Consider the following 21,359-nt stretch of genomic DNA (forward strand, 5'->3'; position numbering starts at 1 on the left):
TATGGGCACTACATGGGTACATCAATATAAATAAGGGGTATAACTACAATAGTAATGGGGTAATCACTAGTATTACAGGGACCCAACAAAACATCAATCTTGCCATAAGAAAGTGATTTATTTTTGTGTTAATTGACTTGTTTCTTTGAGATTTTACTATCACATTACTAATATTTGACAACCATATTTTGCATGGAAGATTTATATTGCAATCATGAGTACTTAAAATTCTTGATTTTCATATGTTGCTATCACTATTATTATTAATTTATTTGAATATGTAATATTGTGCCAAGTGTTTCGTATGTATGCTTATGTCATGCCTCTTGTTTTTGTAAAGAATGAAGAGGAATTGAAAAATGGTGAAACATGACAGGCAAATGAGGATAGGAATATAATAAGCACCAAAAAACTTATTTCATTATACATCTCAAGTTGCTAAAATTTAAAAAATCATAAGAATTAAATAAATTATAACTATATTACTATTATTATTATTATTATTAAATTAATATATAAGTTCAGCATATATATTCTAAAAAACATGTAAGAAGATTCCTAACTATGGAGGTCCACCCCACTTTATCACGAAAACTCTTAGTTTGTAAGCTAATACCACAGGTTCTCAATACCACATGCCCCAAAAACCATAACTCATTTCATAGGACATTTTTTTTTAATTTTTGTGCTTAATTAAAAGGACAAAAACCTTTATTTTGTGTATACTACCAAAGATATTCTATAATATTATGAGGGGGTTAAATCCCTACTATCTACATAATAATTATTGACATTTTTGTAGGCTAAATCCCTACAATACCATGGGCTAATACCATGGGTTCTGAATACCACATGCCCAAAAAAACATAATAGGTTCTAAGTGCCACATGCCCAAAAAACCATAATTCATTTCATATTGCATTTTTTTAATTAAAAGGGAAAAAGACATAACTACACTGAGTTTTATTTTGTGTATACTACCAAAGACATTCTATAATATTCTACAAAGGTTAAATTTCTATAAACATAATAATTATTAATAATTAAATTAAAATTCAAAATCTAAAAGCCTTATTCCAAAAACATCGTATATACATAATATAAACTAACAAACTCTTTAATTCAAATTTTAAATAAAATAAAACTAATTTTATTGTTTTATAATTTAATTCAAAATTATACCTATTAAAACCATAATTAAAAAAAAAAAAAAATTTTATTAAATTAGATATTTCATCTATTAAATAATAAAATAATTATAATCTCTTAATTTAAGAAATATTATTTATTTTACTTAATTACATTCTCTTTAATCTTTAAACCTTGACGTGCTCAACTCCAGAAATTTTCTTGGTCATAGTGGCTTTTCTATTCAAATTAAAAGGCCCAACAGGGCTGACTTAACCTTAACGCCAATAGCGCCGACTTAACATTAACTTCTCCCATTACCATTGGAGAAGATTGGCTGGCCCCGTGGCCAGTGTTCGCATATGCAGAGATGCCCTGACCAAGGCTTCTCTGGGATGCCCTGACTAAGGCTTCGCATATGCACCCCTGAAAATGCCAGCGAGGCATTACGCAGCTTGAATTTTACACCCCTTAATGGAAAGCCTATTCGGATAATGTACTCACACCGTGACCCCAACATCCACAACTCTGGATCTGCAAACATATTTATTAAAAATCTTCACAAAGCAGTAGACAATAAAACCCTCTATCACAAATTCTCTGTTTTCGGACCCATTCTCTCTTCTAAGATTGCAATAGATGCATCAGGACAATCCAAAGGATATGGATTTGTGCATTTTGAGAACGAAGCAGCGGCGCAAAATGCAATTAAATGTATGAATCGTGAGTTGATAAACGATACACAGGTTTATGTTGCCCCATTTATGAAAAAGGAAGAGAGAGAAAAAACAAAACTCATGAAAACAAAGGAGCGACAGCCAGAGCCGGAATCCAAGTTTAAAAATGTTTTTGTTAACAATTTATCAGAGACAATGAACGATGAGGATTTGAAGAAATACTTTGATGAGTATGGAAAAATTATCAGTGTGGCAGTCATGAGAGATGATGCGGGAAAGTCAAAGTGTTTTGGATTCGTCAATTTTGAGAATGCAGATGATGCAGCAAAGTGTGTTGATAGTTTAAATGGCAAGAAAATTCAAGGCAAAGAATGGTACGTTGGAAAAGCACTCAAGAAATCTGAATTGAAGGAGCAATCTGGAACAAATCTTTATTTAAAACATTTGGATGATAGCATTGATGATAACAAGTTGAGAGAATTGTTTTCTATTTATGGCACTATCACTTCATGCAAGGTAATGAGGGATTTGCATGGACACAGTAAAGGTTCAGGATTTGTCTCATTCTCATCTCCTCATGAAGCATCCCGAGCTTTGGCAGAAATGGATAAGAAAGTTGTCCTGGGCAAGCCTCTTTATGTTGCTTTGGCTCAACAAAAAGAGGAGAGAAAAAAGAAGCTACAGTCTCGTTTCTCAGAGTTTCCTAATCCAGTTGCCAATATAGAACCAAGAGTTTGTGCGGGTGTCCCTATGTACAATCGAGGAGGTATGGGTATGGAACCCACAATTTGTCTCGGCGTCCCTACCTACAATCGTGGAGGTCCTACATCATATCATCCAATTGGCATGGTGCCTACTCCAAGAGGTCTTACATCATATCATCCAATTCCCATGGTACCAACTCCGAGGGGTCCTACATCATATCATCCAATTGGCATCATACCACCGCCTCCCAGACATCATCCTACATTATATCATCCAGTTGGCATGTGTTATGAAACCAGCTCACAAAAAGATAGAAAAGAGAGATCCACGCCTTAGAAATCAGCCTCTTCGAGGGGGCAACCTCCTTTACATTACATAAATGAACAATTCTTGGATGATACAAATGAAAATACCTCCTTTCTATATATAGTAGTCTAAGTGGTCCCAATACAATCAAAGCCTACATAACAATAATATTGTAGGGCACAACAATAACAATAGTGGGCTTCTATGTGGCATAATAGTAACAATACGGGGGTAATAGGGGCACAACAATATAAATAAGGGGTATAACTACAATAGTAATGGGGTAATCACTAGTATTATAGGGACCCAACATGCCCCTCTCCTTCAAAAAAGTGTTGTCCTCAACGCTTGAGTAGTTCAGGATACTTCTGCATAAAATTCTCATCCTCCCATGTGGAATCTTCAACGGATAAGTTCTTCCACTTGATAAGATATTCTGAAATTGATCGATTTCGTAGCTGTCGAGTTCTTGTTTCTGTGACTGCTTCCAGTTCCAATATAATTTTTCCTTCCTCATCAAGTTCTGGCAATATTGTTTGAATTGGGAGCTTGTCACCGATAACCTTCTTTAAACATGAAACATGGAAGACTGGGTGCAATCGAGAAGCTGCAGGAAGCTCCAATTTGTATGCCATAGTACCAATCTTTTGCAACACCTTGTATGGACCATTATACTTTGGTGATAATTTATTATCCTTCTTAGCTTGCTTTAGGGACATTTGATTATATGGTTGTAGCCGTAAGAATACCCAATCACCTACATCAAAACTTCTTTCACTGTGATGTTGATCTGCCTGTTGTTTCATTCTATTTTGTGCCAACACGAGGCTATCCTTTAAGAGTTGGAGGACTTGTTGTTGATGTTCGATGTGATGTTCCACTGCCTGAACCTTAGAATTTTCTCTTAAATATGATGTGATGGATGGTGGTTGATACCCATAAAGTGCCATAAATGGGGTCATTTTTGTTTCTGTATGGAAGGAAGTGTTATACCACCATTCAGCCAGAGGCAACCATTTGACCCATTGTGTCTGTTTATCAGATACAAAGCAACGAAGATATCCTTCCAAACATTTGTTTACTATCTCAGTTTGCCCATCAGATTGAGGATGATAAGATGAGCTATGAGCTAACTGAGTACCAAGAGAAGAAAATAATTCTGTCCAAAAATTTCCAGTGAAAATGGGATCTCTGTCACTTACAATAATATTTGGGTTTCCATGTAGCTTTTGAACTGTTTCCATAAATGCAGTAGAAACTGTACTGGCTTTAAATGGATGTGATAATGCACAAAAGTGTGCATACTTGGTAAGTCTGTCAACTACCACCATGATGACACTCTTTCCCTCAGACTTGGGTAAACCTGTGATAAAATCCATTGAAACCTCCTCCCAACGTTGGCTTGGAATGGATAAAGGTTGTAATAGACCCGGTGTCTTAATTGTTTCAACTTTATTTTGCCGGCAAACCAAACATTCCGCCACAAACTTTTGAATATCTGATTTAAGGCCATCCCAAAAAAATTCTTTCTTAACCCTGTGGTAAGTTTTTAAAAATCCTGAGTGCCCTCCTAAGGGAGAAGTGTGCAATTCCATAAGAATCTTTTGTTTTAGCTGTGAATTCTTACATAGGTATAAGCGATCTTTGTACCATAACGAATCATTTTTCCAGCTAAATGTATCAGAAGTACTGGAATCTTGTTGTAGCTTTCGAATAAGTGCACACACTTCTTCGTCATTCTTCCATTCCTCCCTTGCTTCGTTTATCCAATCTGGTTGGATAATAGAAATGGCACACAACAATGCTTCCACATCCTCATCCTTTCTTGAGAGTGCATCTGCCACCACATTTTGCTTCCCTTTTTTGTAGATGATTTCAAAGTCATAACCCAACATCTTTGTGACCCACTTTTGTTTCTCTTCAGAGGATAATCTTTGTTCTAAAAAGTATTTAAGGCTATCATGATCCGTTTTTACCTTGAAGTGTCTTCCCATTAGGTAGGGTCGCCATTTCTTAAGTGCATGGAGTATTGCCAACATTTCCTTCTCATAAATAGCTTTGCTTAAAAACTTTCCCTTGATTGGACGACTTTCAAAAGCAATGGGTCTTTCATCTTGCATTAGAACAGCACCAATTCCATTTCCTGAAAAATCACATTCCACAATAAAGGTTTTTGTGAAGTCCGGTGTAGCTAAGACCGGTGCTTGGCACATTGCCTCTTTAAGATGTTCGAAGGCCTTTGTTGCTTCCGGAGTCCATGAAAATGAATCTTTCTTCAATAATGTTGTTAGAGGTGCTGCTATTCTCCCATAATTCTTAACAAACTTGCGATAATACCCTGTCAACCCAAGAAATCCTCACAGATGCTTTATGGATGTGGGGATTTTCCATTCCTTAATGGCTTTAATTTTGCTAGGGTCTACCTTAACTCCTTCATGAGATACAATATGACCCAAATATTCCACCTCCTGGACTCCAAAGAAACATTTGGATCTTTTTGCATATAATTGTTTCTCCTCCAATAGTTGTAGCACCCTGTCAACATGTTCAACATGATCCTTCCAAGACTTGCTGTAGATTAGTATATCATCAAAAAATACTAACACAAATTTTCTAAGGAATGGTTTGAAAATTGAATTCATCAAACCTTGAAATGTTGAAGGTGCATTGGTAAGGCCAAAAGGCATGACAAAAAATTCATAATGACCCTCATGAGTTCTAAATGTCGTTTTTGGAATGTCTTCAATCTTCATTCTGATTTGATGATATCCCGAACGAAGATCCAACTTGGTGAAGTAAATTGATCCATGCAATTCATCTAGTAATTCATCAATAACAGGAATGGGGAACTTATCTTTAATAGTGAGCTTGTTGAGCTCCCTATAATCTGGACACATGCGCCATGATCCATCCTTCTTGTTCACCAATACTACTGGAGCTGAGAAAGAACTTTGACTCGGTTGAATCATACCAGCCTCTAGCATTTCTGCAACCATACGTTCAATTTCACTTTTTAGGACATAGGGATATCTGTACGGCCTGATGTTTGGAGGAACACTTCCTGGAATCAGATGAATAGCATGATCATGATCACGCATAGGTGGGAGACCCTTGGGAGTCTCAAATACCTTGGAATGATTGTCCAAGATTTTTTGGAGATCTGGAGAAATAGATGATTCCAATGTGGAAACATCTAGCGAGAATAATTGTGCAATTACACCTCTTTGCTCCTTTTTTAGAAGCTTTGTCATACCATGAGAGCTGATTATCTTTCCTGGTTTCCCTACAATACCCCTTAATTCAACTTCCTTTCCTTCCACAAAAAATTTCATGAAAATTTCTTGAAAATTAAAAGCTATTGTACCCAAGGATTGTAGCCATTGGACTCCTAGTACAACATCCGCACCTCCCATTGGAATGGAAAGCATTGGGCTAGTCAATACATATTCTCCCATGGATAGCTTGATATTATGGCACTTTCCAGAGCAATTTATTGTTCCTCCATTTGCAATCATCACTTGACACTCTGGTGCTGGATATAGGAAGCAATTCAATTCTTTTGCTACCCTACAATTAATAAAATTGTGGGTGCTTCCTGAATCAATCAACACTATTACCTTTTTCTTCTTGATTTGTCCTTCTATCTTGATGGTTTGAGGAGTGGTAATTCCCGCCAATGCATGACAAGATATGGTCGGATTTATTTGTTCTTCATCTAGGCTTTGTTCCTGGAATATATCCTCTTCTTTTGACCTTTCTTGCTCCTTTTCTTCTTCTTCTTCACAATCTATGTAGAATAATTTCTTGTCAGCACACTTATGACCTCTTGTGTATTTGCTATCACAATTGTAACAAAGCCCTGTTGCTCTTTTTTCTTCCAATTGTTGTGGTGTCAACCTTGTAGGTTGTGGAAGACTATGGGCAACAACACTTCCGTCTTTATAGTTGTGAATGGTATGCTTCCTACTTGCCATAATTTTGCTTTCCATTTTTCTTGCTAACCTGAATGCCTTCTCTAATGAATCAGGTTCCCAAAGGCGCACATCATGTTGGATATTATCCTTTAAAGACCCTATGAACACATCAATCCTATGCTCCTCTGGAATATCTTTTACCCTTATGTTCAATTTTTGGAACTCCTCAATGTGCTCCATTATTGAACCCTTTTGTTTGAGACTTATCAATTGGCTAAAAAATGTGTTACTTTTTGTATCCTCATAATGTGCTATCAATTCTTCCGTAAAAATTGTCCAAGTGATAAATTGTTTACGAGAACAAAGCCATCGATACCATACAAACTGATTTGGTTCCAAATATAAATTTTCCATACGTACCGTTTGTGTGTTTTGCACATTATTGAGATCGAAGAATTGCTCCATTTGTAATATCCATGTGGCGGGATCCTTGCCATCAAACTTCCTCATATCGATTTTTGGAACATGGTGAGTCTTTGATCCAACATTAGAGTCTATGGAATCATGATTAACATTTCTTTTGTTCTCATCATGAGTTTCCTTTACTACCTTTTCACCATTAGTGACCCTTTCTTGTAGCAACTTCTTCAATTCTTCCACGTCTGTCTTCATATCTATCTTCAAATCTGCCATGTCTCTCTTCAAATCTGTGTTCGAATCATCCATCTTAGCTTCCATGCCCTTTATCTTAGATTCCACACCATTTATCTTAGATTCCACGCCACTTATCTTAGCTTCTGTTAGCTTTTGTGAGCGTGACATTTGTTGCACTTGTTCTTGTAATTTTGATATATCACGTAGCATTTCTTCCTCTTCTTCATGAGTCATGCTAGAGCTTTCAGGTTCCTTACTAGGTGTTTGCATTTTCTTTCCTCGGGGCATCAGTTACCGATAATAATGCTTTACTATGCCCTTTGAATTCCGTTAAACCAAGCTTACACAAAAATTAAAAAACAAAAAAAAACTACACACCTTTTTTCAATTTATAGAAGCCTGATATTGAATCTGATGTATCTCTGTAATTTCGGATCATCCAATTCTAAAATTTCTACCTGTATTAGCCTTCTGCGTCCTCTTTCCAATGCCACAAGTCTGAGCCAAATTGGATTCTCCAAGGAAGAGTTATGTGAAATCTCCCACGGTGACTTGCTTATAGACTAGTTCAGTAGAGCGAACTTGTACGGCGTGCCACGAGTCACTGTTTTGACCTTTGGATTTGAAAAACACCCACCCGAAACTACAGTCTGTCCTCTTTCTGTACCTTCTTACAAAACTTCAATCCGATCCCCAGAGAGAAAGTTATGACGATTTGTTATGAAACCAGCTCACAAAAAGATAGAAAAGAGAGATCCACGCCTTAGAATTCAGCCTCTTCGAGGGGGAAACCTCCTTTACATTACATAAATGAACAATTCTTGGATGATACAAATGAAAATACCTCCTTTCTATATATAGGAGTCTAAGTGGTCCCAATACAATCAAAGCCTACATAACAATAATATTGTAGGGCACAACAGTAACAATGGTGGGCTTCTATGTGGCATAATAGTAACAATATCGGCACTACATGGGTACATCAATATAATAAGTGGGTTATACTAATAACAATAAGGGGTTACACTAGTAGTATAGGGGCCTAACATGCCCCTCTCCTTCAAAAAGCGTTGTCCTCAACGCTTGAGTAGTTCTTGACGCTTCTATATAAAATTCTTGTCCTCCCATGTGGAATATTCAGCGGGTAAGTTCTTCCACTTGATGAGATACTCTGAAATTGATCGATTTCGTAGCTGTCGGGTTCTTGTTTCTGTGACTGCTCCAGGTTCCAATATGATTTTTCCTTCCTCTTCAATTTCTGGCAATATTGCTTGAATTGGGATCTTTTGCAACTTTTGAATAAGTGGCCATACTTCTTCGTTCTTCTTCCATTTATACGTTGCTTCGTTTATCCAATTTGGTTGGATGATATAAATAGCACAAAACAATGCTTCCACATCCTCATCCTTGAAGCGTCTTCCCATTCGGTACGGTCGCCATTTTTTAAGTGCATGTAGTATTGCCAACATTTCCTTCTCATAAATAGCTTTCTTGAGATATAGCAGTAAAAATACCCAATCACTCACATCAAAACATTTTTCACTACGATGTTGATCTACCTGTTGTTTGATTTGATTTTGCACCGAAGTGGCGTTATCCTTTAAAAGTTGGAGAACTTGTTGTTGATGCTCGATATGATCTTTCTCTACTTGAACCTTTTTCTTCTTGATATGTCCTTCTATCTTTTGAGGAGTGGTAATTTCTTCCAGTCCTTTACAGGATATGGTCGGATTCATTTCTTGATGCTCGATGTGATCTTTCACTTCTTGAACATTTTTCTTCTTGATGTGTCCTTCTATCTTGATAGTTTGAGGAGTGGTAATTTCATCCATTGAATTACAAGATATGGTTGGATTCATTTCTTCTTCCTCGATGTGATCTTTCACTTCTTGCACCTTTTTCTTCTTGATATGTCCTTCTATCTTGAGAGTTTGAGGAGTGGTAATTCTTGCCAATGCTTTACAAGATATGGTCTGATTCATTTCTTCTTTCTCTGGGGTGGTGTCCTGACGTATATCCTCTTCTTTTGATGTTTATTGATCCTTTTCTTCCTCCTCTTCATATTCTATGTAAAATAATTTCTTCTCAGCACACCTATGACTTTTAGTGCATTTTCTATCACAATTGTAACAAAGCCCTTTTTGTCTTTTTTCTTCCAATTGTTGTGGTGTAACCCTTGTAGGTTGTGGAAAGCTGGGAGAAACAACACTTCCATCTTTATAGTTGTGAGGGGTATGCTTCCTGGTTTCCATAATTTTTCTTTCCATTATGTCACAAATCCCTTTTACTCTTTCCAATTGTTGTGGTGTTGCTCTAAAGAAGGTGTTGCTCTTTATATCCTCATAATGTGCTATCATTTCCTCCGTGAAAATTGACCACGTAACAAGTTTTTTACGAGAACAAAGCCCTTTGTACCATAAAAATTGATCTGGTTCTAAATATGAAGATGCAATACATACCTTTTGTAACAGTTGTACACCATGTATATCAAAATATTGCTCCATCTGAAGTATCCAATTTACCGGATCCTTGCCATCAAACTTCCTCATCTTGCTTTTTCTTGATTTTAGGAGCTCTACCTTGAAATGACTGTAACTCTGTACTTTCGGATCTTTAAGTTCTGAAATTGTAACTTGTAGTAGCCCTCTGTGTCCTCTTTCCAATGCCACAAGTCTGATCCAAATTTGATTCTCCAAGAAAAAGTTATGCACACTCTCCCGCAGTGACCTGATTATAGACTAGTTCAGTAGAGCGAACTTGTATGAAGTTCCACGTGTCACTGTTTTAACCTTTGACTCTAAAAAATATATAAACCGAAACTAAAGTCTTCCCTCTTTCTGTACCTTCTGACGAAATTTCAATCCGATCCTCAGAAAGAAAGTTATGACGATTTTCCCCAGGTCACATGTTTTGAGTGTAATTCAGGAGTCTGCAAAAAGACCAACTTACGCAGATCATATCTCTGAAAATATCGCGCGAAAGATCTGAAATGCCGATCCAAGGTTCAGTGCCAATTCTTCTCAAATGGGTTTTTTTTGCGACTTATGAAACGTTACAGAAACAAAGTTATAGCGAAAATTCCACGATGACCTGTTTGGAGCAGCGAAACCCTAGAATCCAAAGCTCTGATACCAAATGTTATGAAACCAGCTCACAAAAAGATAGAAAAGAGAGATCCACGCCTTAGAATTCAGCCTCTTCGAGGGGGAAACCTCCTTTACATTACATAAATGAACAATTCTTGGATGATACAAATGAAAATACCTCCTTTCTATATATAGGAGTCTAAGTGGTCCCAATACAATCAAAGCCTACATAACAATAATATTGTAGGGCACAACAGTAACAATGGTGGGCTTCTATGTGGCATAATAGTAGCAATATGGGCACTACATGGGTACATCAATATAATAAGTGGGTTATACTAATAACAATAAGGGGTTACACTAGTAGTATAGGGGCCTAACACGATTTTCCCCAAGTCACCTGTTTTGAATGTAATTCAGGAGTCTGCAAAAATAACAACTTCCTCAGATCATATCTCCGCAAATATCATGCAAAAAGTTCTGCAAATTCGGACCCGAGGTTCAGCGCGATCTCTTCTGAAATGGGTTTTTTTTGCGACTTCTGAAACGTCACAGAAAAAAAGTTATAGCGAAAATGCCACGATGACCTGTTTGGAGCAGCGAAACCCTAGAATCCAAAGCACTGATACCAAATGTTATGAAACCAGCTCACAAAAAGATAGAAAAGAGAGATCTACGCCTTAGAATTCAGCCTCTTCGAGGGGGCAACCTCCTTTACATTACATAAATGAACAATTCTTGGATGATACAAATGAAAATACCTCCTTTCTATATATAGTAGTCTAAGTGGTCCCAATACAATCAAAGCCTACATAACAATAATATTGTAGGGCACAACAATAACAATAGTGGGCTTCTATGTGGCACAATAGTAACAATATGGGGGTAATAGGGGCACAACAATATAAATAAGGGGTATAACTACAATAGTAATGGGGTAATCACTAGTATTATAGGGACCCAACAACATGGTACCAACTACTTTTCCCCGTGTCTCCATGTACAATCGTGGAAGTTAGGGACAAAACCAATCGATATTTAATGGCCAAAGACCACCTGCATCATATTAGTTTGGTGCTTCTTAGTGTTTATCTAGTTACTTTGCTTCCTTCTTAGTGGTTAGTTATATTTTGATTGTGATATATATATATATATATATATATATATATATATATATATATATATATATATATATATATATATTACTTAGTTTGCTTCATTAATTATGGTCATTGCTCTTAAAAATTGATATTTAAACATGGCCTTGGGACATGGATTTATTTCTTTCATGTAAAGAAAGATAGTGAAGTTATGTTTTTATTTTGCTATCAAAACCTATAGAGATATATTGAGGAATGAGCAAAAATATGGGTTGAGATCACCATTGCATATGCTGGTAATATTATTTATCAATTCATATCAATCTTGCAATAATAAAGAGATACTGATTTTCTAATTAGTAATGTTCATAGCACTCCAACTCGATACTGATTTTAGAATTTGATTTAGTGCTAACTAGAAAGTAGTGCTTTGTTATTAGTTGGTTAGTCCATAGTTTATTGGTTGTTTGCTTGCAAGTACACTCAACGATTGTTTGTGTGTACTTGCAAGAGATACTTTAATTATTTTTGTGATCCATCTTCTTATATATGTTTTCTAGGCTTTGGAGCATGACTAGATTCAACTAGGATATATTCAACTAGGATACATTAAACTATGTCTTCTTCATATATTCATATTTCTATTAGGATATCTCATTTTGGAGATGTTTGATTCACATTTCCATTAGGACATATTTTTGTTTCTAACTTGTATATTTTTACTCATACATCATACATATGCCTACATGATGGTATTTGGTTGCCTTGATGTCTGCATGTTGCTTGAGAAATGGTGGCTAATCTACTGACTCCTTGGAGGTGCCATTTTTCATGCTAGCTGCTTCATGCTTTGGCCTTACTTTGAAAAAAACATTTTTGTGTTTTTTATAGATGTCTAACCAAGTGAAATATGTTGATGCAAGTTCTTCAAATGGTGGATCGATCTCCTATTGTTTGTGTCGGATGCTACAAGACTTGATTCTTTCATATAGCATTTACACAGACCCCTCTAATATCACAAAAATATTGATGCAATGCATTCAAAATCTCTGATAATTCCATGTGAGCTCATGGGTTGGGACTAAATGATGTGGAAGATGGATGATGGAGGCGTGGTAGAATTATGCACATGCACACAGGTGCACAGACATGCACACACACATGCACACGAACATGCACAAGGGTGCACATGCACACACACATAGAATGTTTGTGGATATATTTTGAAGACCTAAATTAATTTAAATATGATTTTTTGAAATAGTGAATATGTGCATTAAATTGTAGTCTAGGATTATTGACATTTACACTTTCTTTCTTGCACATATTAAAATAAAAATTATTGTTGAAATAAAACATTCATGAAGATATGACGCAAAAAATTGCTCTAAGTGAAAATACTTAGCAACACAATGGTAAATAATACTACATCGGTCTCATGCAATCTCGACACAAGATATTAACGTGAAAACATAATTGGAAAAACTGCAAATTATTTTTGATTTTGATAAAAAATAAAGCTACAAGTTCATATTAAATCAATTTATGTAGCCTGCAACCTACTAAAGGCTTCAACCTCCATTCTCTCTTCAAGAACAAACTTGCTGATTTTTAAGCACCAACTTGAAGGAAGCACCAACTTCCTATTTATCAGCACCAACTCCTTGTTATGCAAGAATATACCTACACGACCTTTCAAATCACTCTTCATGGATTTTCATACTTAGAGCGAAAGACGTCTCTATCATATATTCAGGAATAAATTCTTAGCTCTCATAATTGTTGTCCATTAAAATTAACCACTCTTGCTCAATATGAGATTATCTCAACTTACACACCTTCATTCATTCACTAACTCATTGCACTGTAATTAATTTAAACCAAATTCCACTGTAATTGATTAAAACCAAATTTCCTACAATGCTAAAATCTATAGCCCTTTCCTTGTCAATTACTCTTCCATAGAGCCATGAGCTAGACCAATGACTTAATTCAACCAATGTTCAACCTTTTGTTCCTAAAATATAGATATTGTTCATTTAATTTTTGGCCTATATGCACAAAGTCCCCGATCATTAGATAGATTGATGAGCTAGATACAATTTTTATCATGGAACCAAAAACAATTAGAATCTTGAACTTTGATTATTTCTACCTGAAATTTGCTATTTAGGGAGTTTTTTTTTAAGTGATTGTGCTGGAAATTTGACCAATTCTTCATTAAATACAAAATCTAAGCATTTTCAAAGGTGGCAATGTGTGTACACCCCAAAACCAGAAGATGTTCAAATACCTTCAGATATTACACACTCAAAGGGCCCATTTCTCAGTCATCATTGACTACTTCATCAATCTTGTATGGATATCAATTTGACATCTAAGTGTGTTCTTTGTTTGTTTCCTTTGTAAAACGTTTATCAAGTTGCATGCCATGATATCTTGCATCCCTTCGATGAGTTCGAATTACTCTTTCATCTGGTTCCCATACGAAATTAAGAAATGTTCGTTCACATCAGATGTCTCATATTCTTCCAACAATCTAGATATCATTAGATTCTCCCAAGTCCTAATTTTTTTACAACAATCCAAATATCTTATATGTGTGCATTATTATTCAAAAAATTAAATGTTAAACCATTTTTGCATTAACCATTTGGAATTTTGACTGTGTAATATAGCATTTCAAATGTATCTTAGAGGTCTATCCAATTGGCCACTTCACAGATGTGTTTGACCAATTGACTAAGATAAAAATCACCTTAGATATAGGCTCCATCTCTTCATTAAAAAACTCTCACCAAACTGTTAATAAACTACCCCTAAACTTATATTCACCGGTTCACTTGACAATAATGATTAGACTTGACATCAATGAAAACCATTTTCCTAACAATCTCCCCTTTTGGAATTTATAGAAACGCCACCAATCATAGCTACCAAACATTCTAGGTCATTAATGGCACTTTGTCCACAATGATTCTACTATTGATTGCCCACTCAAATTTTGTTGATTTTCTCACTCTTCCCTATTTTCTATTGATAATTTAAATACACTCTCTCCCCCTAAATATATTTGTATCAAGAACCACAAAGAATCTCATTATTCCAACGCCTAGTCATTCTTCCCCTTTGACATGAATGGAAAATATGTTGGATACTCCCCTTGTAACTAATCTTCCCTTTTGATTACATTGCAATAAGGTGAGATTCATGTAGGCCTATCTATTCCTTGGAAACTTGATCTTTAATATTTAGCAATTTTTGCACTTATTTGGGTAGTTTCCCTCTTTTCTTGTGAAGAAGGCTAGTTAAGAGAGAAGAGGAGCCCCTTGACTCTCTTTCCTAGACATAATTCCTTATAGATCTACCTTCTAGTGATTAGAATATTCCTTAAGGAACTTGGATTTGATACCAATTGTTTGAATAAGGAATAGTTGAAGGGTGGAGGGGGTGAATCAATAATTGTGAGATTATTTACTTTTTCTAGTATGCTTATTAGATCGATCAATTAATATGGTAATACCAAGTCTCAACCTATATAATTTTAATTTTTTCTTAGCATAAATATTTCATGGATGACCTATATATAGCTTGATTCCTTGGATCTTTGGGGCTTAAATTGGACTCCATAAAACGATATGATGTGACTATATTCTATAAAAATCTAGATCCAAGACCTTGTGAGCATTGTAAATTATAGTACACATATTCTTCTTAACTTGGATTACAACCTTTAGCACCAAAATTCATTATTTACCCCATAGGACCAAGCGTTGGTACCACATGCTAAAATAGCTAACTATGACACCTATATTTTGACCATATTTTGAAATTCAACAAAAGGGAGTTGTATGGGATAGAAGCCCCATTCAAAAAGAGCAAGGGTTATAAGTGTTACAGTAAAAGAATACGCAAAATAACAAACTGCATTGATGTAAATGTAGATAAGGAATTGCCTCTCAAAAGAAGGTAGTTGAGATTTATCATCCAACGGATTAGACTAATAGTGAAGATGAAGTAAAACACCTTGAAGAATCAAGAGAAGAGGAAGAATCACAGGCATAATTATCTGACCCAAAAACTCCCTCAAGGTATGTACAACATCATCATCCCTCAAATTAGATTGTTGGAGATGAGGAAGTAGAGTTTTTGACTTGAAGAAGATTAATGAATAGCCTAAGCCAAACAGACATTGTTGTGTTATCCATGATTGAACCAAAATATTTTCATTCGGAAAGTCAATATGAGCATTGGATAAAATTTATGAATGAGGAATTGGATCAGGTTGAGAAAAATTAGACTTGGGAATTGGTTCCAAGACCAATAAATAAAAATGGCATTGGCACCAAAATGGGTTTTTAGAAAAAAATCAAATGAAAATGGATAGGTGGAAATAAATAATTCCATATTAGTATGCAAAGGCTATGCTCAGATATGAAAGTTACTTATGATAAACCCATTCCAATCATATGTGATAACACAAGTGCAATTAGGATATTCAAAAAATCCTATTCTTCATTCTAAAACCAAGAATATCCCCCTAAAGTACCATTTTCATATAGAACAGTTGGTTGATGAATTGTAAGTTAGAAGATGTCTCAACCAAGAAACAAGTTGTTGTTATCTTCACTAAACCTCTTGCACAATAATCTTTTGATTATTTAAGGAAAAAATTGGGAGTAATATCTCACTCTTCTCTTCATTATTTTTCATCACAAGAAATGAGGGAAACCATCTAAATATGTACAAATATGGTTATAGTCACTCAAGAAGAACTAAATTTAGGGAAGCTTATTAGCAACAAATTAATATAAACATCATTTTATATCTTTTTAGGAGAAAAATGTTCAGTGGGGGAGTAACTAATCCCTTTTCCATTGATGTCAAAGGGGGAGAGTAAGAAAAAATTGGAGATGGAATGAAATGTATGCACAGATATTGAATATGGAGAGTGAGAAAGGGGGAAAGTGATCAACCATTGGCTCATCAAAAGCAATGTTTCGAGTGTTTCCAATTGGTGGTGCTAGCATCTAGGACCAACAATGTTTGGTGGAATTTCTATCAATGCCAAAGAGGGAGGTTATTGAGCATGTTGGTAGTTTATGTCATTGATGTCAAGTTTGAAGTTCAAGGGGTCTAGCTTGGTAAGTGTGTTATCATTGATGTTTTGTATGTGTGTTGTTGCCTAGCTTGAGGTAAAGGACGAAGGTAATATCTTTGAAGGCAATAATAAAACTAGATTCTTAACTAGATATTCCTGTCCAAGACCATTCCAATGATATATGTAACTCCATATAACTCCCCACGAATAAAAATAAAACCAAGGTTGAATTTTGGCATTTCAAGCATGGTTCCAGCTAATCATGATTTTGGTATGGGCCCACCATTAGACCAATACCAAATTTTAAAAGGTGGAAATACAAAGGTAACGAGTAATGGTTGGTAAGGCTTCTAGTCACAACCCCTAGTCACTCGGTGCTTGGCCTAAGAAATTTAGTGCTTACCGAATTATTAGGCTTGACGATGTGAACAAAAAAGTAATGGGAAATGAGCAGTAGGCTACCATGACATGACAAGGAGATGATGTGGCCTAATGATATGATGACACGTGGTGGTGGCATTCATAGGATGACATGTGGCACCTTACAGATGAGACACATGGTATGAAAATTTAACCCTTTTAGGTGACCAAGTAGCACTTTTTGAGTCACACATGGTAACGGCATGGTATGATAAGTGGCAGAAATATGGCATGTAATATGATGTGGCAGTGACATGATAGAGATGATGCAACAAAATATAACATGTGGAAGGTTCTGATTCTATCTTGCAGTTTCAATGTGGCAGTCTTGGGACTAGCACCAAGGTATAGTTTTGCAAAGGTCTTTAATGTATATAGCCCTTGGATAAAACAACCAGGATCTAACAAATAAACCTAAAAGCAAAAAAATACAAAACTCGAAGTCATTCGGATATCTAGTGATCTAAGAGGCTAGAAGTTTGTTTATTTGCAAGTTTTAATTTAGAATGGATCCCGATTAAAATATTAAAAGAGATTGAATACATGGATATTCAGAGTATCTGGTAAATCTAAGGGCACTCACAAGGACTGAATTTGGATTTCGAGCACAAGGGCTCACTAAGCCATCCAACTATCTAGGAATCCAGGAGTTAAGGGATGTAAACGAAATTTGACCACAATAAAATACTTAAATACTATATTTCAAGAAGAATGGAAGTGGTCAATCTTCCAATGGTTGTCATTTTGTATCTTGCACTATCTAGATACTAGATGATCCAAGAATATAGGAGTTATTTAGACATTTGCAGGGTGTCACATGTCATCTTGTACACGTGACCGCCACATGTCATCTTGTACATGTGACCACCACATGTCATCTTGTACATGTGACCACCACATTTCATCTTGTACATGTGACCACCACATTTAATCTTGTGCATGTCACTTCCATGTGTCATCATCTCATTGGGCCACTTCATTTCCATTTCATGTCATGTTGGTTGTTTCTCGCCACTCATTTCTCATTGTTGATGTGTGCACATTATTAGATTTGACAGTTTGATAAGAACTTGGTTGCTTAGGCCAACCACCCCATGACTAGGGACTATGACCACAAGCCTATGACTAGGGATTGATTAGAAATAAAATTTCAACATCTAAATAATCGATAAATCCAAGTGCACACATCTGTTAGACAACATCTTTAGAAACTTGGAACTTGTAAAATCACCCATAGATCGACTCATTTAAAATGTACATACAAAAATCATATCCATAGAAACAAAGTGGATTACTAAAGAGTCTATTTCCACAAGTGCACCCATAAAGTTGAAAGGATCTTATATTTCTCAGGCACCAACAAAGAGAGCACCAACGAAGAGAATAAGCCCACCATTAAAAGTATCCTACACATAATGAAAAAGGACACATTTTTTTTTCAATCCAAGCACAAATGTCAATGGAAAAGGAAAACACGTCAACATATTGTTCATCTCAAGAAAATATGGTGACCTCAAACATTTTCTATTGAGCATGTATAAATTATATTTTTATCCCATAATATTATTATGATAGATTTTAAAATGGGTTATAAGTGTTTATATTCATCCTAAAAGAGATATTCTAGTTTTGGGACTTCATCTACTTCATTTTTTAATCAGAAGATCCTTTTAATCAAAAGATTTTGTGTACATTTGGTGTCTACATTTCTAATTATTATCATTATTTAAATAGTTTAAGTGCTTCACAGAATTATTATTAAGATCCTCATGAACATATAAGGAATTATATTTTTTTCTTTAGTTTCTTAAGTGTTTTTCATGTTTATTTATATGCCATGTGATGATGCTTAATACTCAATTATATGATAGTAAACATCAATCTTGCAATAATAAAGTGATTAACTTTCATATTAATTGACTTGTTTCTTTGAGATTTACTATCACATTACTAAAACATTGACAACCATATTTTGCATGGAAGATTTATATTGCAATCAAGAGTACTTAAAATTCTTGATTTTCATATGATGCTATCATCATTGTTATTAATCCATTTGAATATGCAAGATTGTGCCAAGTGTTTCATATGTATGCATATGTCATGCCTCTCTTTTTTTCTAAAGAGTGAAGATGAATTGAAAATGGTGAAACATGATAAATAGTTGGCAAATGATGATAGGAATATAATAAGCATCAAAACACTTATTTCTTTTTTTTTGACTAGCAGAATCGGCAACGACAGTGGTATCGTACTCGCGTTACATGGGGTCGAAAACCACCCATTGCCACTATAACCTTTAGGAGGAACCGTCCAGCCCGCAAGAGCAGCCCTCGGTTACGACGAGACTCGAACTCGTGACATGCAGAGCAGCACAAATGACTTAGCAGATTGTCCGCTAGCCACGTGACCAAACCTCTGCGGGCCATCAAAACACTTATTTCATTACAAATCCCATGTTGCTAAAATTTAAAAAATCATAAGAATTAATTAAATTATAACTATATTTGAAATGATTATTATTATTAGTGATATAAAGAATTAATATATGAGTTCAACATATATATTCTAAAAAAACATGTAATAAGAATCCTAACTATGGAGGTCCACCCCGACTTTATCATGGAAATTCTTACTTTGTAAGATAATACCACGGGTTCTCAATACCACATGCCCAAAAAACCATAACTCATTTCATATGACATTTTTTAAAATTAATGTGTTTAATTAAAAGGACAAAAAGGGCACAACTACATTCAAACTTTATTTTGTGTATACTACCAAAGATATTTTATAATATTTTGATGGGGGTAAATCCCTACTATGGACATAATAATTATTGACATTTTTGTAGTCTAAATCCCTACAATACCATGGGTTCTTAATACCACATGCCCAAAAAACCATAATGGGTTCTCAGTACCACATGCCCAAAAAACCATAATTCATTTCCTATGGCATTTTTAAACTAATTTGTTTAATTAAAAGGAAAAAAAGACATAACTACACTGAGTTTTATTTTGTGTATACTACCAAGGACATTCTATAATATTCTTAAGAGGTTAAATCTCTATAGACATAATAATTATTAATAATTAAATTAAAATTCAAAATCTAAAAGCCTTATTCCAAAATAGACATAATATAAATTAACAAACTCAATATAGGCATAGTATAAACATAATATAAGCTAACAAACTTAATACATACATAGTATAAACATAATATAAGCTAACAAACTTAATACATACATAGAATAAACATAATATAAACTAATAAACTCTTTAATTCAAATTCTTAGTAAAAAAAATAAAAATCATAATTTAATTCAAAATTTTACCAATTAAAACCATAAAAGAAACACAATTCACATACACAAAATTATTATAATTTAATTCAAAGTTTTACCAATTAAAACCATAAAACAAACACAATTCATATACACAACTGTATACTATGGTCTTTTATTAAATTATATATTTCATCTATTAAATAATAAAATAATTATAGTCTCTTTATTATATTTAGTACATATTATTTAGTTTACTTAATTACATCCTCCTTAAACTTTGACGTGTCCAACCACTACTACTCAACTCCTCACCTCATTTAGTAAAATCTTTGGGGACAAAAAGCCTCCCAAAATGGGGAGGTGTGATCTGAATTGGATCATTATATTTTTTTCATCCATCTCAATGAATTTGGAGTGGAAAAAGTGGAGGAATCATCTCATGGGATTGTTTTTACCAGCAGGACCTAGTTTGGCAAAACGGTATCTGACACCTCTCGGGAGTGTTTTAAGGCTAAAATGATGTTTTTTGAGGGTAAATTGATTTTGATATTTAGCTCTGCACTTTTCATGATATTCTACACATAGATACCTTTCCAACAATGCAAGAAGTGTGTCAACCGCAGTCCGTATGCAAAAGTTATGCCACTGAGAAGTTGATCTTCCTGTTTTCACACCTATAGTTTGGGAGGATGACGTGTCAACCCCCATTATTCATGAAAATAGGGCTAGCCATGTGTTTGTGATGTAAAAGATAGATGCAAGAGCATCCGAGAACCTTCATTAAAATCATAATCCAAAGCTGTGAAAGAAGAATCGTGGATAATCATGGAAAATCGGGGCAATTTCTATTTCAAACAAGGCTAAATTGATGGAATTGATAAGTCTTTAGAAGACTTAATTAAATGTCATTATCTGCCATGTATGTGTATAGAGAGATTTAGGGGTTGATTGAACGATTTTAGGAGAAGATCATGGA

At 34.9% G+C, this 21,359-nt stretch overlaps 1 pseudogene; it reads left to right on the forward strand.

Moving 5' to 3' along the window:
• Positions 1-359: 359 nt before the first annotated feature.
• Positions 360-19,452, forward strand: LOC149242809 (polyadenylate-binding protein 2 pseudogene; annotated as a pseudogene).
• The last annotated feature ends 1,907 nt before the right edge of the window (positions 19,453-21,359 follow it).

Source organism: Pinus tabuliformis, chromosome 8, assembly GCF_031772625.1.
Source record: "Pinus tabuliformis cultivar Carrire ecotype Pingquan chromosome 8, CPIR1, whole genome shotgun sequence".
NCBI classification, from domain to species: Eukaryota; Viridiplantae; Streptophyta; class Pinopsida; order Pinales; family Pinaceae; genus Pinus; species Pinus tabuliformis.